Raw genomic sequence first — 25,319 nt, 5'->3', positions numbered from 1 at the left:
TCAGTGTAGCTGACTTTTAGTATGCACGCAGGTGAGTAGGATGAGGCAACTCGCTTGAGGGGAACACTTGGCATTGAATAAGAGGCTGGCATCGGAAGACCTAAGACGTTTATTTAGTTATGTTTTAAAGACAATATGTTTATTAAGACAAGTTATGGATTGTTATGAAAAGTTTTATGAAAGTTTTAAATATTCCGCGTATGTTTTTATTAACTCTGATGTTTAGAACTATGTGAATGATTAAATCCAACGTCCAAAGTAGGGCACTGGTAACGGGGCCTTACAAGTTGGTATCAGAGCAAAGTTCAAGAGATTTAAGCATCCTATATGCTTAGACTCGAACAGAGAATGGGATTTAAGTAAGAAAAGAAAGGAGATGCCAGTCCAAGAATGCCATGTGTCGCTCAAGCAAGCCTAGTAAAGGTAAAGTGTACGATTGAATAACGTATGTTAATATTAGAGATATGATTAATTTATTTCCTTGATTGATTAACTGTTTATAGTAGAACCAGCACAAATAGGCTCATAAGAGGAAGTGTATAGGACACGGAAAGTAACGCGATCAGCTAATCACAGCTGGCCACTGTTATTACCTGATAGCCTTACTATCCTTGTACTAAATAGTTCCTTGAGTGATGACGTTTGTGTTTTCTCTTTTAGAATACGATGGCTGGAACAGGAGGAAATGTGGAAGCGGGAGGTCGCACTTGACGACGTGGCCGACCTCGTCTTGTCCAGCAACCTTCGGGTGAGACAGCTTCCAGCACCGGAGATGAAGGGAGCGCACCTGGAAGAGACCCGAACAACGACGAAGGGGTTCAACTGGATCCCGCAATTCAAGCGGCTATTGTTCAAGCTGTAGCCACTGCTGTAAAGAATATTACTCCTGGAGGGTCAGCTGGAAGCCGTGAAAGAACTGCTGGAGGGGCAGGAGGTGATGGTAGGAGAGATGAGGAAGAAGAGAGGGAGGCCTCGAGTGGGGATAGGTCTGTGAAAGGCGGTGACAGGAAAAGAGGCCGAGGTGGGTGCAACTGTAAGTCCTTCAAGGGATGCGACCCACCAAAGCTGACTGGTCTGGGAGACGCAATCGCTACTCTTCAATGGATAACCGCCATGGATAAAATTATCCAAATCAGCGAGTGTCGCCCTGACCAAGCTGTCGGTTACGCCACCCAATCATTTGGTGATGAGGCGATGTACTGGTGGGAATTGATTGAGCAGAGGAAGAGTCAAGAGGAAATCAAGGCTATGAAGTGGGAGGATCTGAAAGAACTGGTTATGAAGAAATTATGTGCTGACGCCGAGGTTGAGAAGGCGGAGATGAAGTTCCTGAACTTGAAAGTTAGAACGATGACACATCGTGAGTACACCACCGAGTTCAATCGAATGTCTAGGTTGGTGCCTGATATGGTCAACACTAAAGCTAATAGAATTAAGTGCTATGTGAGGGGATTGCCACAGAAAGTCCGCACGCTAGTCAGGACGAGTAAACCTGCTACCTTTGACTCTGCTATCGAGCTTGTAGAGATGATTTATGCAGACCTGGCTGCGGATGATGTTGTGGTGGAAGATGAAAAGAAAGAGAAAAAGTGGGTCAATCATGTCAAACGACCCGGTACTCAATTTTGGAACTCAAAAGATAAGAAACAGAAGGTATGGGAGAACAAGTTGTGCAAGACTTGTGGCAAAGCACACGGTGGTGAGTGCAGGTGGGGTAAGGGTTCTGACGTTTGTTATAAGTGTGGAAAGATGCATGCGGGGGAGTGCAGAGTTGGATCGAATGTTTGCTATAAATGTGGAAAGGCCGATCATTATGCTCATGAGTGCAGCGCTAAGCCCGCATGTTACAAGTGCGGTAAGACAGGTCATTTTGCTAAGGAATGCACCGATGGTGGAGCCGGAGGAAGCGGAAGGAAGGATGCTGAACCAACAAGGCCAAAGACCAGAGCCTACATGCTGACCCAAGAACAAGTGATATATTGCTAAATATATATGTTTCCCTTGTTTATTTTATTTAATATTTTAATTGATTTTGTTCGTTTTTAGTCAAGATTTGTATACTACTAACGTTTTTGTGTGTCGTAGGTTCCGGGATTTGATCGTGATTAAAAAGGGCGAAAAACGAGCTAAAACGAGCCGAAACGGAGATCCGAAACGCATTAGGAAGGAACCGGACAGAGAACCGGTCAGATCGGGCCAGTCTGACCGGCCCCCTTGGTGGAGCACGCGGCGCTGCGCCTAGGGGAAAGGCAAAAATCCCTTAGCGCGGCGTCTAGGCACTGCTGATGGGTTTTTAACTCGTTTTTGGTTATTGTCGGGCCTTGTTTTCACTATTTAAACACCTTTAACTTAAACCTGACATAACCTTAAGCCACCAGCCGAATTAGAGAATTTTTGGAGCCATCTTATGAGTCTCGTGGTGATTTTGAAGGCAAGAGAACATCTGGTGAAGAGCTAGACGTTTAAGATCGAAGAATACGGGTTTTATCGCCTTTAATCTTTCGTTATTTATTATTACACCATGTTTTCAGTTTTTATTACTTTGTTTGATATAGATTTTAATATGATAGGCTAAATTCCATAGACTGCCTAGGTCGTGATGAACCTTAGTTCGGTTTTATTTTTATTTGGATTTTCGTTTCGTTATGGATTTTATGTTTTAAGTAAACGGTTGAGGTTGATTCAATTAATGCGTATGATTACTTGGTTTTGTTTACTTGAATTTGTTGTTTCACATTGCCCTTGTTGATTGTTTCATAGGATAGGGTTTTGTTAGGTCATTTACTGTGTGTTCTTGACTAGTTTGTGATTAATATGCATTAAAATCATAGAAATAATAAAATCAAGTAAATAGATAAAAGTGAACTGCCAGTCTAGAAAGCTGTAAGGTGATAGGTTGTTGATAGATCTTTTCTTGTCGGGATTCCTAGATTTAGTTCTTCGTAAGGAGTCCGTCTAGGTTTGATTGTCAGCTTAGTCTATTAAATTAATTGAGTATGCTTTGCTATCTTTTGAATTCCGCGCTGTAAGGTAGGTTTTCGTCATAAAAGATACTTAGCCATAAGCGATTAAATAACCGTAAGGAAGTTTAATATAAAACTGGTTAGTCTTAAAACTTGTTAGAAATCCATAGGCGTCTTCTTGAAGTTCAAGGGTCCTGTTCGGGTTTTCTGTCAAGGGTCTATCTTATGATCCCAGTTCCATAACTTGCGTTTTTCCATTTAAATTAATAACCGTAACTTTGGGGATTCCGGCCCGGGTAGTTATTTTAATCATCTGAATTAATCCAAGTTTTCTAAATTGTTTATTAGTTAAAATTAATTAGGTTTAAGTTTTATTAATTAATTAATAAGTAATGATTATGTTTTTTTGTTATTATTTAAATAATCAGGGTTTGTTTTATTATTTTATTAATTAGTTTATTAATAGTTTAATTAAAGTAATCATTAGTTAATTATTATTAGAGTTTTAATTAATTAGTTTAAATCCCCCTCAAATATTATTAATAAATTGTCGCGTCTTGTAGTTGAGTCTAATTTAGCTAGTTTACGTAATTAAAAGAGTCTCGTGGGTTCGATATCCGGACTTACTTAGCTGTACTAGAGTCGACCGGTTCACTTGCCGGTTAGTAGTTTAAGTTAAGTTTAAGGGTCTAGAGTATTACTTAGTGTCTAGATTAGTTTATTTTTAGTTAATAATTTTATAACTACTTCGAGCACATCAACAAGCCAATCAGATTCCCGATGTCGTCACAGGTACGTTTCTAGTAAACGGTATTTCAGCTTCAGTATTGTTTGATTCAGGTGTGAACAAAAGTTTCGTAGCCACGCCCTTTAGTAATTTAGCTAAAGTGAAATGTTTCCGAGTGTCTGAAACTTTTATAGTAGAAACCGCTAGTGACACTTCGGTTAAAATAACGAAAATGGTTAAAGACTGTAAGATAGAGTTAGAGGGACACGAGTTCCCTGTTACCTTGTACGTTATGACCTTAGGAGGGTTCGATGTGGTTTTGGGAATGGATTGGTTGTCTGAGTATGAGGCTCAGATAGTGTGTAAAAGTAGGATGATAAGGTTAAAGTCCTTGGATGGTAGTGCGGTGACGGTTTACGGTGATAAGGAAAGTTCTGGGCTTAATGTCATTTCGATGATACAAGCCGAGGGATTGTTAAGGTGAGGGTGCGGTGCCTACTTGGCATATATTGTCAACGCTACGGCCGAGACGAAAGAAATGAAAGATGTTTCTATCGTGCGCGAGAACCCAGAAGTATTCCCTGAGGATCTTCCGGGGTTGCCACTGGAGCGAGAAATAGAATTTCAGATAGATTTAGTACCAGGAGCCCAACCCGTCGCAAAAGCGCCTTACCGTCTAGCGCCGTCCGAGAAGAAAGAACTGATGTCCCAACTGCAAGAAATCCTCGACAAGGGTTTCATTAGACCAAGTGTTTCCCTGTGGGGCGCACCAATGTTATTCGTGAAGAAGAAAGATGGAAGAATGAGAATGTGCACAGATTATCGAGAGTTGAACAAACTTACAGTAAAGAATAGATACCCTTTGCCAAGGATTGATGATATGTTTGATCAACTGCAAGGCTCAAGTTGGTTCTCACGAATAGATCTCAGGTCAGGCTATCATCAATTGAAAGTGAAAGAGGCAGACATCCCTAAAACAACATTTCGGACGCGGTATGGACACTACGAGTTCCTCGTGATGTCATTCGGTCTAACGAATGCTCCTGCAGCATTTTTGGACATGATGAACAGGGTATGTCGGCCGATGTTGGATAAGTCGGTAATCGTTTTCATCGACGATATATTGATTTATTCTAGAAGCGATTCTGATCATGCAGAACATCTGAGGGAAGTGTTGGAGACCCTGAAGAAAGTGAAATTGTATGCTAAGTTTTTGAAATGCGCGTTCTGGCTAAGAGAAGTGCAATTCCTAGGTCACGTGATTAATCCTGAAAGGATTTCAGTGGACCCAGCTAATAATGAGGCGATAACAAATTGGAAGGCTTCGCAGAATCCGACTGACATACGAAGCTTCTTAGGGTTAGCTGGCTACTATAGGAGATTCATCAAAGGTTTCTCCAAGATAGCCGCACCGTTGACCAGTACGACCCGAAAGACGGTAGTATTCAGTTAGGGTAAGTTCCAAGAAGAAACATTTGAAGAATTAAAGAAGAGACTCACGCAAGCTCCAATCCTTGCTCTACCCGATGGTGACGAGGATTTGGTTATTTGTACCGATGCTTCGTATTGTGGGTTGGGTTGCGTGTTGATGCGGCGAGGGAAAGTGATAGCTTACGCGTCCAGACAGTTGAAAGTCCACGAGAGTACTTATCCGATGCATGATTTAGAACTAGCAGCCGTTGTGCACGCTCTTAAGATTTGGAGACACTACTTGTATGGTACTAAGTGTACCATCTACACCAATCATAAGAGTTTGAAGTATTTCTTCGAGCAGAAGGAGCTTAATATGAGATAGAGGAGATGGTTGAAGTTGATAAAGGATTACGACTGCGACAACAAGTACTATCCTGGTAAAGCTAATGTGGCCGCTGACGCTCTAAGTTGTTAGAATGAGGAGGTCATTGCTACAGTAAAGTCATACCAGCTGATTATGAATTCAAGTCTCTTTGAAGAAATCACCAAAGTGCAGTCAGAGGTGTTAGTAGACGAAAAGTTAGTGAAGAAAGAAAGAATTTACGGCCAGCAAGATGAGTTGATGGAAAACACTCATGGTGTTAAGACTAGGTTTGATCGGATGTGGATTCCACGTCATGGGGATCTTAGAGGTCGAATCTTAGACGAGACTCACAAGTCAAGATACTCAATTCATCATGGAGCTACAAAGATGTATCAAGACTTGAAAAGAGACTACTGGTGGCCAGGAATGAAAAACGATGTAGTGGATTATGTTAGTAAGTGCTTAACTTGTTTACAAGTCAAGGCCGAACATCAGAAGCCTTATGAAAAAATGCAACCGCTTGAGATACCTGAATGGAAATGGGAACACATCACCATGGATTTCATAACTAAGCAACCTCGTACAGCTAAGCATCATGATACCATATGGGTGATTGTGGACCGTTTGACCAAAAGTGCTCACTTTCTACCTATACGAGAGGCTATCTCGTCAAAAACATTAGCAAGTTTGTTCATCAAAGAGGTTGTGTCCAAGCATGGAGTACCGTTATCAATCGTGTCTGATAGGGATACTCGGTTTACTTCGAGGTTTTGGAAGAAGTTCCTTGAAGATATGAGGACGAGATTAAACATCAGTTCGACGTATCATGCTCAAACAGATGGGCAGTTTGAAAGGACGATCCAAACCCTTGAGGATATGCTACGTGCTTGTGTTTTAGACTTTGGTGGAAGTTGGGATGATCATCTGCATCTGGCAGAGTTCTCCTATAACAACAGTTACCATTCTATTATTGGTATGCCACCATTTGAAATGCTTTACGGTAGACGATGTAGAACCCTGGTTTGTTGGGGAGAGATTGGCCATAAAGAAATCGGAAGCCTTGAGGTCGTTCAAGAGACATCTTCAAAGTTCGAACATATTAAAGCAAGAATGAAAGCTGCTCAAGACAGACAAAAGTCGTATGCCGATAAGCGTCGACGACCAATCGAGTTTAACGTTGGTGACAGTGTGATGCTCAAGGTCTCGCCTTGGAAAGGAATCATTCGATTCAAAAAAAGAGGAAAGTTGAGTCCTAAGTACATTGGACCGTTTAAGATTATAGATCGTGTGGGTGAAGTGGCTTATAAGCTGGATTTTCCCGATGAGTTAGAAGGAATTCATTCAACCTTCCATGTTTCTCATCTGAGAAAATGTCTAGCTGAGGACACGTCCCGTGTGCCATTGATGGACATTGAGGTTGATGAACAACTGAACTATATTGAGCAACCGATAAAGATTGTTGATCGCAAGGAGAAGCAGCTTCGCCACAAGGCTGTACCCCTGGTAAAGGTGATATGGAAGCATCGCAAGGGATCAGATGCTACTTGGGAAGCTGAGGAGGAGATGCGCAAGTTCTACCCTAATCTGTTTAAGTAGATAGTTAGGTTTCGGGGACGAAACCTCTTTAAGGAGGGAAGACTTGTAACATCCTAAGTATTCTAATATTAAATAAAGAAATTTGCGTTAAATTGTCGTGTGTTAAATAATTAATTAGTATTAAATAAGGATGAATGATATGTTGGTACATGATGCCAGTAGTTCAGTATCTAGTGTCTGTAATCGTGTTAGTTGGTTGTGTTATGTTTTAGTTAAGTTGTTTCACAAATTCGCCTGTTATAAGCGAACTTGTGGAACAAGCGAAGTTATTGACAACTTCGCCTAGCATGTTAGGCGAAGTTGTCGAATGATATATATGTATAGCTACGGCTTATTTTGTAACTGTGGTTTAGTACGTGTAATTGTGATTTGGCTATCACGTGTTAAAGGAGTTGCAATACAACGTGTCTATTGAGTATTGTAACGTGTCTTTGTACTTGGGTTTAACGTATAACGCGTCTAACACTTGTATCGTCTTACGTAGAGATTCCGCACCTACGTAATACGAGATATTTCCGTGTAGATCCGGCTGGGAACCTATAGTTGGTATCAAAGCATTTGCTCGTGATTGTGTGGTTCGGGATTATCACACGAGTGTAGAAATCGTTCCGTTCGACTATTCGCGGAACGAGTTTTGTAGAAATACCGAGTTTTTGTGTCCTACTCATCTCCCACTATCAAATATAACCCATTACACCTTCGCATACCTCGTAATAAGTCAAATTAAAACCTGCAAAAACCATTTGTTCATCAGGCGAAGTTGCCGCCACTGTTTGTAGGGTTTAGGCGAAGATATAAGTTTAAGCGAAGTTATCTTTAACTTCGCCTGCCTCACAAGTTCGCTTAAATAAGCGAAGTTGTCATCAAGCAAAGTTAACATCAGGCGAACTTAAGAAGAAAGCGAAGTTAAGAGTTTCAGCGAAGTTAAGTATTCAAGCGAAGTTAATCTTAAGCGAAGTTAAGAATAACTTCGCCTACTGGGTATTGTTCAGAATAATAAAATATTATTTTTGAGTTTCTTTGTGTTTTCGAGTCGTATTTCTTTCAAAGATGACTTCTATAAACATTACGGAACTGGTGAAGATGGAGGTGGAAGCAGGTTCAGCTACTAAGGCTCCGAAAATGCTTAAGGGTACCGATTTCGTGGCTTGGAAAGATCTGTTTGAGCAGTATGTTAAATATCAAGATGCTAAGATGTGGGTGTGCATTCAAGATGGATACATTCCACCAACGGCCTTGTTTGAGGGTCGTGATCAGATTAAGAAGTACAATAAGATGGAAGAGGAAGAAAAGAAGATGTATGAGGCAGAGAGTATAGCTCATGCAGCAATCACCATGGCTATTCCACAAGAGATTCTACACACCTTCAAGAAATACAAAACTGCTAGAGAGCTTTGGGAAGCTCTAGAAAACCGATATGAAGGTAATGTGGGGATACGTGCATCCAAGATTAAGCTACAAAAAACCCAATTCTCGGTGTTCAAATATTTGAAAAATGAATCACTTGATGATATCATCACAAGATATTATCACCTGATGACCGAACTCAGCAATTACTCCATTGTGTACAAAGAATAAGAGATAGTCGAGAAACTTCTTGATTCTCTTCCACCGAAATGGGAAATGTACAAAGATAAAGAGTTTGCCGATATTGATTTGGAAACATCAGTCAATAAATTACGAACTTTTGAACTAAACATGGTTCGGAAAGAGACACCAACTGATCAGGTTCAGGATCCGGGAATGTACGGTGCAAAAGTTAGTTCAAGTTCAAGTTCAAGATCAGAATCATCTGCTTACTACTCAAAGGGAAACTCAAGCTCAAACTCAACTCATGATGGTCATGTGACTCTCAACATGGATGGTGATGTATGTTTTGTAGCTGGAGGAAGTAATTCTTCAAAACCTCAAGCCACAACTGGTAACTTTTCATCAAATGCTCAAACCAACAAATACTCACAAATGCCCATGAGTGTTAAATCAGCTGAATAGCAGTTTGCCCTCTATGTATCTTTCATTGCATCTTATGAAAATTACATCAAAGGTAAAATAGTCGATCCCGCAACTTTGGATGAAGACTATGATCAAATTGATGCTGATGATCTGGAAGAGATGGATCTGCAGTGGCATATGGCGATGATAGTAAGAAGAGTTAAAAGGTTCATGAAGAAAACGGGTAGAAAGTTCGTTGGTGAAAGACCAGGGTTTGACAAGTCAAAGGTTCGATGCTATAACTGTCAACAAAATGGTCACTTTGCCAAGGAATGTACAAATGAGAGGGTCGAACGCAGCCAGACCAGGCCTGCACAACAGAATGGGGGAGATAGTGAGTATAAGGCTATGGTATCTAGACACAATAGTGGGTATAACTGGAATCTACAGGTTGAGGAAGTCTTCGAACAGACAAATTTGGTGAACATCTAAACTGCAGGAAGTGAGAAAGAGACAGGAGAAATTCAAGCTTACATGGCAGAAGTGAACGATCAGCTTTCTGAGGTAAGTCCTGAACTCCCATGTATGCAATGTGAAAATCTGTCTGAACAATTGAAAACCGTAACTGATCAGTTTATTAGTTTGGATGCTCAATTTAAAACATTAAAAGAAGATCATCATTACACTAAAACTAGAGAAAACAGTTACAAGGTAAAAATAAAAGCTAGTGAAAAAGATATCAGGAGTCTTAAAGCCAGTCTAGCTGAGAAAATACAAGTAATTGATCTTAGTTATGAAGTCATAGAAGAGAAAACCAAACTAATTGCTGAGAGGGATAAACAGATAGCTGATTACCAGGTAAAAGTGGTGGAACTGAACAGAAAAATTGAACAGTTTAGAAATTCCTCTGCAATGCTTGATCACATCGTAAGTGTTCAACGTTCCCCAGTTAAAAAAGGGGGAATTGGATATTCTGAAGTTCCACCACCATATAATCATAACTATACGTATAATCCTAGTAATCAGAAATCTGTTGATGATGAGATGAGTCAGACAGTTCCTGTCAAAGTTTCGATTAAAGAACCTGAAGTTAGTCGAAGCGAAACATGTACGCATGTTTCGGATGTTAAGATTTCTGTTCCTAGTTCTGTCTCATCAAATTCGGACAAGACATCCGAATCTAGTGAAATAAAAGAAGAGGTAGTATTACTAAAACGTGGGGAGGAATATAAGCCAACTGAAAAGATTTCTCCCCTAAACCCGTTTGTCCCACCATATGTTAGACAAACAAATAGTAATGAAACCTCAACATCTGAAACAACTGTTGAGACGAAAGTTGAACACAGGAGTTGTTTAAGATGCAATCAAATCGGGCACCTAATTGCTAATTGCCCTCTAAATCAGAGATTCAGAGGTATGAGGCATCCGAAAACTGAGAATAAAACTAATAGTAATTACTATAATGGTAAGAATGTTAACTCTCCAAAATTCAGACATTGGACTAATCCAAGATTTCAAAGAAATCGATCTCAGTTTTTCCCATTAAACAACCGAACCAACAATTATAATTCAGTTAATTCACTAAGGTTTGGATGGCCTCATAGTCAATTCTCAAGAAGGTATCCTTATAGAACTTACAGAAATTATTCTCAAACTGACTTTGAACAGCCAAAGTACGGGATGCCGTTTAACAGATTTAATCGACCCAAGACCTATAGGTCTTGGGTCCCCAGATTTTAATCCTTTGCTTTAATCGTGCAGGAACAGTTGAACAGGACTGTAAACAATCGGTGGGTTGTGGATAGTGGCTGTTCCCGGCACATGACTGGTAACAAGAATTTGTTACATGAATGGAAACCTGTTCAAGGAGGAAGAGTAAGTTTTGCTGGAGAGAGCGGTGGTAGGATTACGGGTATTGGAACAGTGACAAATGGTAAAATGAAACTAGAGAAGGTGAATTTTGTTGAGGAGTTGAAGCATAATTTGTTGAGCGTGTCTCAGATTTGTGACAAAGATTACACAGTGCACTTTACTAAAAATGAAGCTATTGTTCTGTATCCTGGTTTTAAGATACCAGAGGCATGGGTAGTGATGAAAGCTCCAAGAGAAAAGAACACATACGTCATGGATATGAGGTCAACTGAGATGGCAACAGAAGAATCATGTCTTCTGTCAAAGGAAACTGAATTGGAGTCCGAATTATGGCATCGAAGAATGGGGCATATACATCTTAGAAAAATGAACTACATTGTCAAGAATGGGCTGGTGCTTGGTGTTCCCTTGAAGAATTTCAACTTTGAAGATCAATGCTTATCGTGCAAGAAGGGAAAACAACACAAGAAACCTCATCACTCCAAGATGGTCAACTCAATTGTCAGTACACTAGACCTACTTCACATGGATCTCTTTGGTCCTGTGAATGTAAAGAGTCTTGGTGGAACTTCATACTGCTTGGTATTAACTGATGATTACTCGCGATACTCTTGGGTGTATTTTTTGAAGACAAAGGATGAGACAGTTCAATTGGTAATTAACTTGATTACCAAGGTTGAGAATATTATGGGGAGAAAGGTTAAGTACATAAGGAGTGATAATGGGACAGAGTTCAAAAACTACCAAATGGAGCTGTTCTGCTTACAGAAAGGGATAGAACACTAGTACAGCGCCCCGTATACTCCGCAACAAAATAGGGTGGCTGAGAGGAAGAACAGGACGCTAATTGAAGGAGCCAGAACCATGCTGGCTGATGCTAAACTTCCCGTGGTGTTCTGGGCTAAAGCAGTTGCCACAGCCTGTTATATCCTTAATCGTTGTTCTAACACCGACATCACGAGTTACAAACCACCAATGCCCAGCACGGGACCCACTGAAGTTTTTGACTATGATAAACTGTTCAAATCCTTTAATATGCCTTACTTGGATTTTGCAGAAGTTGATGAGAAAATTGCTTCACAGATATTGTATGATGAGGAGGAAAATATTGTGCAACGTCCACGATACGACGAAAGTCAACCTTCCACGTCAAGTGACGTTAATGCACCTGCCGCCTCTACTGAAGAAGAATTTTACAACCCTTTTCACTCTCAACATCAATCACCCATTGATGATCTCTCTTCGAACCTGGAAGACAATCTGCAAGTCATTTCGGTTCCGACTACTGGAATTCACAAAAATCACCCTTTGGAGAATGTAATAGGTGATCTATCTGAATGTGTACAAACAAGACGACGCTTGAATGAGCATACCTGTGTTTACGCAAGCATTAAAGAAACAGGTATCATTAACGAGTTCTTGTACACCTGCTTCATCAGCCAGATTGAACCAAAGAACTATCAAATGGCTCTAAAAGACAGCTCGTGGGTCGAAGCCATGCAAGAAGAGTTAGCCCAGTTTGAGAAGATGGAGGTATGGAAATTGGTTGCAAAACCGAAGAATGTGCATGCGATTGGCACTAAATGGGTTTTCAAATGTAAGAGAGATGAGAAAGGAATAATCATCAGGAACAAGGCGAGGCTGGTCGTAAAAGGGTTTAATCAGCAAGAAGGGATCGACTACAATGAAGTGTTTGCTCCTGTGGCAAGATTGTAAGCGATTCGTTTGTTTTTGGCATTTGCTGCACACAATGAGTTGAAGGTGTTCCAGTTAGATGTGAAAAGTTTTTTCTTAACGGTAAAGTCGATGAGGTTGTGTACGTTGAGCAGCCTCCAGGTTTTCCGGACCCAGACTTTCCTGATCACGTGTACAAGTTAAGTAAAGCGCTATATGGACTACATCAGGCCCCTCGTGCCTGGTACGCAACCGTGTCTGATTATTTACTTTAGAATGGGTTCGAAAGAGGAAAGATCGACAACACGCTGTTTTTCAAGAGAAAGGGGGGGGGGGATTTTCTTCTTGTTCAAGTCTACGTGGACGACATCATCTTTGCTGCATCAAAAGTCGCCATGTGTCAGGAATTTGAAGAAGTTATGAAAAGGAGGTTTGAAATGAGCGCAATGGGTGAATTAACGTTCCTTTTAGGATTGCAGGTCGATCAGAAGAAAGATGGGATGTTCATCCATCAAACTAAATATGTCCAAGATGTTCTCAAACGCTTCAAGATGGAGGACAACACTCCATTTGATACTCCGGTTTGCGTCAACCACAAGCTGGGTGCTGATTCAGACAGTGACGCAGATGTGGACCCCACCCAATATCGAGCAATCATAGGTTCTTTAATGTATTTAACTGCATCTAGACCTGACATTATGTTTGCAGTTTGTCTCTGTGCTCGATTTCAGGCAAGCCCAAAGGAATCTCACATGAAGGGAGTGAAGAGAATACTGCGGTATCTCAAAGGCAAGCCTAAGCTGGGATTGTGGTACACGAAAGGAGGAGACTTGGATTTGGTCGCTTATACAGATTCTGACTATTGAGGTTGCAATCAGAACATGAAGTCGACGACCGGTGGATGTCAGTTTCTGGGAGGAAGATTGGTTTCGTGGCAGTGTAAGAAGCAGACCTCTGTAGCCATTTCTACCTGTGAAGCAGAATACATGGCAGCATCAAACTGCTGCTCCCAGGTTCTTTGGATACAATAGCAATTGCGCGATTACGGTCTGAATTTCACTCAAACTCCTATTTGCATTGATAACACTGCAGCGATCTCAGTAACTAACAATCCCGTAAAGCACAGCAAAACTAAACACATTGACATTCGTCATCATTTTATACGGGATTGTGCTGAGAAGAAATTAATAGTGCTCGAAAAGGTTGATTCGTTAGATAATTTCGCTGATCTTTTTACTAAAGCGTTTGACAGAACTCGTTTCCAAAACCTTGTTGAGTTTAATGGGATGATCAATCCCGAGTAACCGTATTTTTCATTTTTCTTTAAAAAAAACGTCACTATCGCTTAGAATTATGTCGGTTGCTTCAGTTTGAAGGACATATCTTCGGATGTGTTTGGTCCTCACTTCAACCAGTAGATTATGAGAATAGCCATTAACCAGATGACTGAAAGCGACTGGGGCGGTTTATGATGTGTTTTTATTCTGTCGCTGAAAAATAGTCGTTCATACTTAGTTAAAAGGACGCATATTCGTATGTGGTCGGTCCAGCTGATCCATTGGATCTTCAGGATAGCTGTTTACCTGATGACTTTGACTTGATCGGGGCGATAGAATTTAAATTTTTTTAGGGAGATGATATAATTTTTCAAGTCTACTACTTCGTAAGAAGTTTCTATAAAATGTTTATATGAAAATTGATCCAACCTTGGAAAGTGATACACAAACTATTTCTGTGTGCTTAACTAGTGAAGTTATTAGGCCTAAAAGACTCTAGAACAGTCATTGTATGTTATGGTAGCTTTTTATGGTGCGTAAAAGTAGAAGTGATACTAACTAAATCTTCTTGATTTAAAGGGACAACTCATTAAGAGTTGTGTATGTCTCCATATATATCTTTCCAAATAATAGGCCGAAAAGTGATTACCCAGTCATACACGAGCCCGTGAGTGTTCTGATTCGCGAGAAGATAGTGTGTCAAGAAACTGCAGTGATCAAGATTCGGGACTTGCAGTAGTCTACTGTTTGAGGCTATGTAAATCATTAAAAAAAAATTATTATTAAAGCCTTTTGAAGTCTATTATGTAATACTTATCAATCAAGAGGCAAGAACGAGAACGAGACGAAGACTCTAAAAGATCAAGATGTATTTACAGCTTAATCAGACACTACGGGTCGAGGTCAACTCGGGGTGACGTGGGGAAAGCCAAATACGCTTTGAGAATAGATAGGAGGCATCACAATCTCTGATGTGGTGTCCATTTATATTTTGAGCTTAATTGAACCTAACCCGTATCAAAGAAGCGATGAAAACCATACTAAGTTGTTTACCTGCTTACAACCTGTTTCTTTATGTCATAATACAGCTGAACATGGATCTATGTGACAGCCATCTAATTAGTATGATTCCTGTTCGGATCTTTTCTAAAACATGTTAGTCCCTGTCAAGACTGAAATTTGATCCCGTGTATTTTACTTCTAAAATTTTCATTGCATATTTTGTTTTATGGTTGAAAACTTGGTTACTTGGTCTTTGATCGTAACATTTAACTCTTTAACGGAAGTTTCATAAGTTAATAGCATAATGCTAAATTTTTAAGGGTTTGTTATGTAAATTTTGAGCGAAGTTGTTTTAACAGATTTTAAAGGCGAACTTGTTTAACAGGCGAAGTTAAGGGGTAAGCGAAGTTAACCCTAACTTCGCCTGTATAATATAAACACTATATAATGAAACTTTTTGGTCAAACCTTTCATATTCTCAAAAATACAGGAGAACTTATCATAACAACCCTCGGCGAACTTGTCAATCGAATCAAACCTTGTTATTATTCCTCAATTTCAACACGTATTAAAGGTGTGTAGGGCCGGTATAATGTATAATAAATGTTAATCACGTTAATAAGATGCCGTTCCGGTCCGATTCGAGATCTCGTTCTTGCAAACTTTTAAACACCTACTTTTCAAACTTATTTTAACGTGTTCATAAATAATGTGATCGTCTAGATCTCTTTAGTATCATGTCTTTATTGTCCACAATCACCAATCTCACCAAATTCACTTCGTTTGGCCGTCTAAACCTTTGCCGTTTCAGTTCAGGCGATGTTATAGTTTAGGCGAAGTTGTTCTCAACTTCGCCTAAGGCTTAACTTCGCCTGTTACTTTATATTTTAATTAATCAGGGGCGAAGTTATGATTAGGCGAAGTTATCCTTAACTTCGCCTTAGGCTTAACTTCGCCTGGTGCTTTAAATATTATTTGCAATTTAAACTGTTGTCAGGCGAAGTTATTGTATAGGCGAAGTTGTGCTCAACTTCGCCCTATGTCTAACTTCACTTGCACACTTATGTTTATCTTAACTTCGCTCATGGTAATAAGCGAAGTTACGATCTGCCTTGACGATTCTCTAACTTAGACCGTTTGTGGTGCAGATATGGCAGATGTAGCAGGAGCCGGTGGTGCTGGTGGTGACGAAGGTGGTGATAACAACCGTCAATTTTTCCCGGGGCATAATATGTACATCACACTGGACCCGGATGCTAGCGGTGTTGATGATTACCGCGAGATAATCACTTTTCTTATCCGCTCGCGTATCTTCCATGCTATTACTACAACTCTGCCCATCTCTTTACCAAACATAGAAGATTTCTGGCAGACGGTTGAATATGATTGCAGATTCAAGCCCCCAGTTATGCGTGCAACGGTTAACAATCAGGAAGTGCAGTTCTCATCAGAACAGATACGGGTTGCTTTGCAGTTTGGGGATGAAACGAGAGATGATCCTACAGACTTCGTGGCTCCATTCAGAGATGGTGCTTTTTTAAGAATAGGCTATTCTGGTCCATTGGGGGATACTCAGAGACGCAAGGGATTTTTGTTAGATCAATGGCGCTTTCTCATGCACGTGATGATCGTGTGCATGTCGGGTAGAAAGGCTGGTACGGATGGAATGGGTGCGACGATGCAGTCGGCAATGACAGCACTGACTTACAACAAGCGTTATAGCTTCAGTCAGATGGTGTTCTATGAGATAGACCGTCAGAGACGAGCGATGGCGCGTGAGAGATTCTTGATGTAGCCAAGATTTTTACAAATGATCTTGAATCACGTGGCTCCTACGCTACCTCAGCGCCGTCCGATTCGGTATGTAGAGAGTGTCAGTAAGAGAATCTTCGCCCAATGTAGATCATCAAGTGCTAGAAGTAAACCAGAGCTCCGTCCTCGACATACTCCGTTATTTGGGTACTTGATCAACCCGGAGTATGTTGCAGCTCGTGGGGACGAGTTTCGGGATCCGGCACCGCAACAGGCTGGAGCACCTCAACCACCACCTGTGGTACAGCAATCTCTTCCTGCTGCTCCTGTTGTGGCACCGGAGGAACACGTCGACCTTGAAGTTGCTTTCGGCGGTCAAGGATTTTTCGATATGGAACGTGTTGATCCAGAGGAAGAGGTACAGGTCTCGGCTGCACAGGTTTCTAGTGTGGATGTGTCGATGGTAGCTACGACTGTGGCTGATTCTGAAAGAACTGATTCTGATTCCTCAGATGATGATGTTGCTGAAGCAAGTCAGATTCTGATTCCTCAAGAAAGAATTCATGGGAAGAGAAAGAAAGACACAGATGACAGTGAATCAGACTTTGAGGAGGATTTACATCGGTAGGTTCGTCGAGCGAGAAGGGCAAGAACGGGTGAAGGATCGGGAGCTGGTGAGAGCTCGAGGGTGGTTCGTTTTTCTCCACCCGCACTGTCTGGTATAACTATGGTCCCTACATCGTTGACAGTTACAGGACCGATCACCTCGGGTGTTCCCGTGTTGACTACCTCATCCTCCTTTGGCATACCACCCACTACATTTCAGCTCTCGGCTCCAGAAATTGTGTCCTTTCCACCTCCAACTCTTACTTCATCGGAGGTCGTTGCAAGATTTGTTGAGTCGACACTGGTTGCCACTGCAGGGTTGTCTGTTACGATACCACCTGCGGTTACTTTTACGCCTGTTTCTGATGTGCCGGTTACCTTGGGAATCCCTCCTCCGTACACTCAAGACATTTCACATATGAGGTTTGATTTTGATGCAACCTTATCTGACTCGGAAAGAATAGCAGCTCTTGAAAGGGTCGTGGCAGAACAGTCGAGAATAAATCTGATCCAGACTCACGCTATTCAACGCCTTGTTGCAGAGAATCAGATTCAGTCGTCCCTCCTGGTTGAACATGGTAAAATTTTTGATGCCTTGAAGCAATTCTTGGCATCTCAGGGGGAGACGAGCTGTAAGGGTGATGAGCTGAGGACGAAGAAGATTAACGATCGAGACGATGATCCCAATGCATCGAAAGGTGCAGGTGGTGAGTTGCCAAGAACTGAACAAGCTCTTGGTAGTGGATGCTGAGGAGGTGTTGGATGTTGAGGATGAAGGTGATGACGATGTTTTACCGAGTGAAGAGATTGAGAAGATAGGGGCTGATATTGTAATTGATAGTGAGATTGAAGAGGGAGAGATTGTGGAAGAAAACGTTGAGCATGAAATTCCCGAAGTTGATAAGTCAGATATGGGTCAAGATATGGCAAGCGATGAGACTGATTGGGAAGAGCAGCCGAGATGGAAAGAAGGCTACGCTCAATGGTTCGTAAAGACAAAGAAACCGGCGGTTCCTACTATGTTTAAGAAGAGTTACAGCATCAAAGGATATACTGAATCGAAGAAGGGGATTATATGCTGGTTATACGATGAGCAGTTGAGGCTGTTTGTGATTAAACGTTTTGACGGAGTTCAATACTTCAAGAGATTGTTGAGATCGTTGAATACCTTGCCGGAGTGTGAGGTGAAGGACTTAGCCAAGTTGGGGTTGATAAACAGGAGTGATGACAATATGGCTAGGATTATTGGAAAGATCGTGTGGAAAGAAAGCATCAAAGAGAAAAAGTTTGACTTATTAAAGCCGCAGAAAGGAAAGCTCGTTGAAGATAAAGACAGAGGTATGAGAGCTGATGGCAATCCTTGGATGGTAATGAAGTATAAGCCGATCCGGTGTTTAAAAGAAGTGCCGATGAAACAGATGCCCAAGGATGTCCTAAAGAATCTGAAATGGTGGTATGTCGATAGTGAAACAGCTGAAGCGGTGATGGAGGATGAAGATGAACAAGAGTTGCTGAGAGTGTATGATCTAATGCACTTGGTGAATTTGTCTCAAGCTGACTTGCAGGTGCTGAACGAGAAAAAGATATTCTATATTCCGGCATGGAAAGAAGAAGGCAAGAAATATCAGAGAGTAGTTTCCGTTTGTGTCAGAGAAGGAGTTCATGCTTGAAGACGGGTCACTCGGGTTTTGGGATTACAAGACACGTGATTGAAGTTAAAGATATGAAGCTACTGCCAAGGGGGAGTCTGTTGGTACATGATGCCAGTAGTTCAGTATCTAGTGTCTGTAATCGTGTTAGTTGGTTGTGTTATGTTTTAGTTAAGTTGTTTCACAAGTTCGCCTGTTATAAGCGAACTTGTGGAACAAGCGAAGTTATTGACAACTTCGCCTAGCATGTTAGGCGAAGTTGTCGAATGATATATATGTATAGCTACGGCTTATTTTGTAACTGTGGTTCAGTACGTGTAATTGTGATTTGGCTATCACGTGTTAAAGGAGTTGCAATACAACGTGTCTATTGAGTATTGTAACGTGTCTTTGTACTTGGGTTTAACGTATAACGCGTCTAACACTAGAGATTCCGCACCTACGTAATACGAGATATTTCCGTGTAGATCCGGCTGGGAACCTACATGATAGACTTGGATAATTAAAAAAGGATTAAAGAGTAATGGGCCTTAGGTCCATGGGCTTTAAGGGATATAAATACCCCCTTAAACCATCCTAAAACCGTAACTCTCATTTCTATCTTCCATAATCTCTACACACTCCAAACACACACAAAGCCACCTTACGGCCGAGAGAGAAAGAGGGGAAACGAGATCGAGCGAACATTGGTTTTGGTAGATCTTTGCTAATCGAGCCATATACAAGATTTATAGTCCATAAACAAGCTAACCAAGACCAAAGAAAACATAAAGGTATGCCTTTTTACCTTTAAAGTTTAAGTTTTCATAAATGTTTAGTCTTGAAACTTAGAACGGGAGTAGATCAAGCATAAACGATACGTAAAGTAACAAACTTGACGTTCAAAACGAACTTAATAAACCCACGGCTAGGCACGGATCGTTTAAAATAGACCCTAGATCTAGTGTTGAACGTTTTTAGGTTAAAGATCTAAACTTTATGCGTTTTCGGACCGAGTCTTATCCGAAAATGACCACGGGAAATGTCTAGGGGATTGATTAACATCATATCAAAGGTTCACATGTTTGAAACAGAAATGCTTATGGGTTAAAAACCAATCCCATCGATGCTGCTGATAACTTCGCTAGATAAGTTCGCCTGTATATAAGTTCGCGCGTACATAAGTTCGCTTTATACTAGGTTCGCTTAATGTTAAGTTCGCTTAATGATAAGTTCGCTTAATGATAAGTTCGCTTAATGTTAAGTTCGCTTAATGTTAAGTTCGCTTACAATCTAAGTAAAAGTAACCTGATACAATAGGACGAGTATTGATACGTGAAACTCATATACAGTTAGCAGAGCTCAATTAAAGAAGGGGTTAACAATAAACGGAGAAAGAAACAGGATCCAGATTAGTTTCTAGCCCCATTTTCTGTGTTATGTTTTCGGGGCTGTGCGCATACTCGATGTGATTTGTTAATACACTTATCCTAAGTGATAAGTGTATGACTTATGTGATTATGTGAAAGATATGAATGATGGCTCATCGGTACGTGAACGATCTTCGGATATTGCACGTATTGACAAGCTGAAATGTTATGTATAATGTAAGTACGATATGTATGCTATTATGTATGAATGTTACAAAGTAAATAAAAGAAGGTTAATGTATGGTATCGAAGAGGGAACCGGGACCTAATAATACTCGAGGTATGATATATGGTTGTATGGTAACGAAAAGGGAACCGGGCCCTCATAATACTCGAGGTATGATGTATGGTTGTATGGTTACGAAGAGGGAACCAGGCCCTAATAATACTCGAGGAAGGAGGGAATCGATCCCTACTAATATTCGAGAACTAGGGAACCGAACCCTACTAATAATCTAGGCAAGAGGGAACCGGGCCCTAATAATACCCGAAGAAGGAGGGTACCGAGCCCTAATAATACTCGAGAAATGTAGGGCGTAATGCTCTTTATAACGTAAGATATGAATGTAAGTAGGTATGAAAGAAAGTATGAAAGTATGAACGAAAGTATATAAGTATGTATGTATTGTATGATGTATGATTAACTAGAACTCACTCAGCGTAGCTGACTTTTAGTATGCACGCAGGTGAGTAGGATGAGACAACTCGCTTGAGGGGAACACTTGGCATTGAATAAGAGGCTGGCATCAGAAGACCCAAGACGTTTATTTAGTTATGTTTTAAAGACAATGCGTTTATTAAGAAAAGGTATGGATTGTTATTAAAAGTTTAATGAAAGTTTTAAATATTCCGCGTATGTTTTTATTAACTCTGATGTTTAGAACTATGTGAATGAGTAAATCCAACGTCCAAAGTAGGGCACCGGTAACGGGGCCTTACAAGGGTATATTAAAACTGACTGAACAAAACATATACCTCCAAGATTCTTTTCATACAACCAACACTTTATTAAATATAAACAAGTTGAAATAAAATATGTTCAATCTAGCAACAATTCAGTTGATATTTTTACAAATGCACTCCCTACAACGATTTTTAGGAAACATGTTCAAGATATTGGCATGCGACATGTACGGACAATGTAATTCCTTAAAACTTGAGGGGGAGCTATATACTGCACTCTTTTTCTCTTAGCTAAAGTTTTTCCCATTGGGTTTTATTTAGCAAGGTTTTTAATGAGGTAGTACTTCATGTAAGGCCCCTGTCCCGGTGCCCTACTTTGGCGTTAGATTTACTCATAAACACATTTCTAAATATCAGAGTTAATTAAAACTTTCACGGAAAAATATTAAAAGTCAACCATTCATTGCAAACATCCATAACTTGTCCTTTTAAGAACATAGTATAAAATATCTTATTAAAACAACATGACAGATCTTCAGATGCCAGCCTCTTCAATTACTGCCATGCGTCTCCCTCAAGCCAGTTGTTTCAGTCTATTCACCTGCGTGCATCAGCTATGCTGAGTGAGTTCTAGTTAATTAGGCAACATACATTACATTCACATACATACATACATACGTATCCGGAGACACATATTTTCATCTTTCCTTACATACTTACATACATACATACTTTCATTCTTACATATACGTTTATAGAGCATTCCGCCCTATAACCTTCGCATATAATATTAGGGTATGTTCCCTACATTCGCAGATATTATTAGGGCCTGTTCCCTAGATTCGTAGATATTATTGGGGTTTGTTCCCTACATTCGCAGATATTATTAGGGTCTGTTCCCTTTTAACTATACCTTCCATCCGTCTTATAACCATACATACCTTTCTTTATATAATCATACTTTCATACATACTCGTTTCATTACATACTTTCATACATACATTTTTCGTACTAGGCATACCACACACTACTTTCCTCGTCGATACGTGCAATATCTGAAGATCGTTCATGTACCAACAAGCATTCATTTATAAGATTCATACATACTGTGACATCAATCATTATAGAATACACTTACCATTTAAGGTAAGTGTATTAACGTTCACATTGAATATGCACACATCTCCGAAAACATAACAAGAAAGTGGGGCTAGAAACTCACCTGCATCCTGTTACGTTCACCGTTAATGATTATTCCTTTCTTTAGTTGTGCGCGACTAAATGTATAAAAATTAGATGTATCAATTAACTATCACTACTCATATCGCGTTTCTAGTTTAATTATAACACTCAACGAACGGGGGTCCGGGGGCAGTGCCCCTGGAAACAGGGTTCTAGGGGCGGCAGCCCCTAGCGGGGTCCAAGGGCAGAGCCCCTGGCTGGGGTCGAGCTGCCAGGTGAGCTTGGAAAAATTTTATTTCCATTAACTGTCTTAACACAATTTCCATTAGAATTCTTTAACAATATTTTATTGTTAACTCATAAAGTTCGAGGGCTTCTTTGTAATTAATCCATTTTATCCTAAGTCCAGGGACCTGTCTGTCATTCTTTCAAACTCTAATTCGTTATCCAGTTCCTTAACGAATGAGGCTCATTCGTTACTTCTTAACGAATGCGTTCTTTCATAACGAATGGACCTCCATGACGAATGAACTTGTATAACGAATTGACCCTTATAACGAGTTGACATTTATAACAAATGAAGGTTCATTTGTTAGTTCTCCGTTAACGAATGTCATAACGAATGGCAGTTTGTTCGTTATTCTTTCCTTAACGAATTGGCATAACGGATGGGGTTAATTCGTCGTCCTTCCATAGCGACTTGCATAGCGAATTCGTCATTCTATCAAGGGTTAGGTCAGAGAATGTCAGAAACATTCTCTGACATACTTAACCTCGTACGCCGCCTTTCCGGCGCCGCCGTGCCGGAAAAACGGGCGGTGGCCGGAAAACGTGTTTTTACACCACTTTCCACCGTTTTTCGCCCTGATCGATCTGGATCCGAGCTAGGGTGACCCCTAAGCTCGTCTTTTGATCGATTTATACCCGATTCCATCCAGATCTTGTGACTTTAACTGTTGAGGGTGTTGGCTCGTCGTTTCACGACTAGATCTAGCGGGTTTGGATCCATGCAACATCACACTATCATTACCTTGGATCGATGCTCGGGTTTTCTTTGTTATTTCGGTTAGAGAGAGAGAAAGATGAGAGAGAGCTTAAGTGTGTTTTGGGTGGTATAAGGAATGAGTAAAAATGGATGGATTAATGAGTAATTATGATTTATATATATGGGTCATGGGCTTAAGCCCATGGCCTATCTTCCTTCCTTTTTAATCCAAGTCTATTACCCATATTTATTTAACACGACACAAACCTACTCATAATAATTAACATTATTATTTTATTAACCGAAACGGAAAACGGGATGTTACACTTCAAGACCCCGAAGTTTTGAAAGGTGTCATCCAAGGGGGAGTGTTATGAATTACCCACCTTTTTTTGTATGACACCCTTTTTGTCAAACCAATTATATAACTTTGTTCCCTCAGTAGTATTTCTAAATAGTTGTTTTGGTATTATAAATACCATGTATTGTAACAAGTAATTTGCCTCCAGAAGTTACACAACTTTATTTACTATCTACTTTCTATTCTCTTTCTCTATTATTTCTTCAAAGCAAAAGAATAACAACATTAGTCGTGCTATAGTTTGAGGTAAAAATTAAAATTATAACAATTTGAAGAGTTATAAAAAAAAATCCTTAAATTCATTCCCCGTAAGCTAATTTGTACAATTTAAATTTCAAACAAAATACATTATGCGAAAAAAAAATCATCTGACTTTATTATCCACTTTACTACAAACCTGCAATTTAAATTTCAAACAAAATACATTATACTAAAACATACCACAACTTTATTACCCACTTTACTACAAACCTATAAGTTTTACCGTACCACCATTTATTGATTGTTTTACTACAATCTATCTATTATAATAAAGTAAAATAACAATGAACACTTGTCATCTTTTGGTTAATCCCACAATTTTCTCCCCTCTAAAACTAAGATCTTAATTAACCTTAATATATGTAATAAATAAATAATTATTCACTTTCTCTTTACACTCTATTTATACTATATCTATACATTTTTATAAAAATAAATATTAACATATTATTTGTCTATATATTCCAAAATTCTTGGTGAAGTCCAAAAATCAACAACAAACCACGTTTCTCAATTATCGAAAAAAATTAAAAATAAATTATCAAATGTTATCATTAACATATTGTACTATGTATATTGTAGAAGATTGTAAAGAGAAACAAAACTCGAATATGCTTTCATTTTACAAAGTAATTTTTTTTAATTATTATATTATAAATATATGCTTAAAATTGGATCATTATTTTTTAAAATCAATCCGTTTATCTATTATTATTGTTGTTGTTGTTGTTGTTGTTGTTGTTGTACACTGTCATATAAATTTATAAATTTTAAATATATGCTTTAAATCTATCCATTTATTTTTCGGTTAATTTAGTAAACTATATATATATATATGTTAAAATGTAAGGATCATATATATGAATCACTTTCAGACATAACAAAGTTTATCATATTTAATTTGTTAGTCTTTTTATCAAGGATTGTTTTAGGTTTTTGTGAAACTTAAATTTGATTTTTATGGGTCAAAAGTATAAACATGATTCGGGTTTTAAATTTATTTTCAAGATCATTTTTGAAAATAATCAAAAGGTTCATGATTTGATAAATTGACTATTTTTCCCTCGTCTATTAAAATATAAGAAAAGATTGTGAACACTTTTGACATGCCACCCCCATGCCTATCAATGCTTCTAACTTTTATCAAATTTGAAATATATATGTTAGCATTAACTATCCTCAAAAGTTGATTAGAACGTTGTATGGTAACATGTCATGTAAAACTATACTTAAATGAAACAAATTATTCATAAAATTGAATGAGTTAACATGTTATCTTTTATGTTATAATTATGACAAAGTTGAGAAGCCCCCTGAAACTTATCAAAATCTTTTTCATGGTGTAGCTCAGAAAAAACATAGTTCTTGAAGAATATCCGTCGTTACGATTT

This window comes from Bidens hawaiensis, unplaced genomic scaffold (genome assembly GCF_021521415.1).
Source record: "Bidens hawaiensis isolate Kalapana, Puna unplaced genomic scaffold, B.hawaiensis_p1.1 tig00015452_1, whole genome shotgun sequence".
Classification (NCBI taxonomy): Eukaryota; Viridiplantae; Streptophyta; class Magnoliopsida; order Asterales; family Asteraceae; genus Bidens; species Bidens hawaiensis.
Note: the sequence above shows the minus strand (reverse complement) of the source record.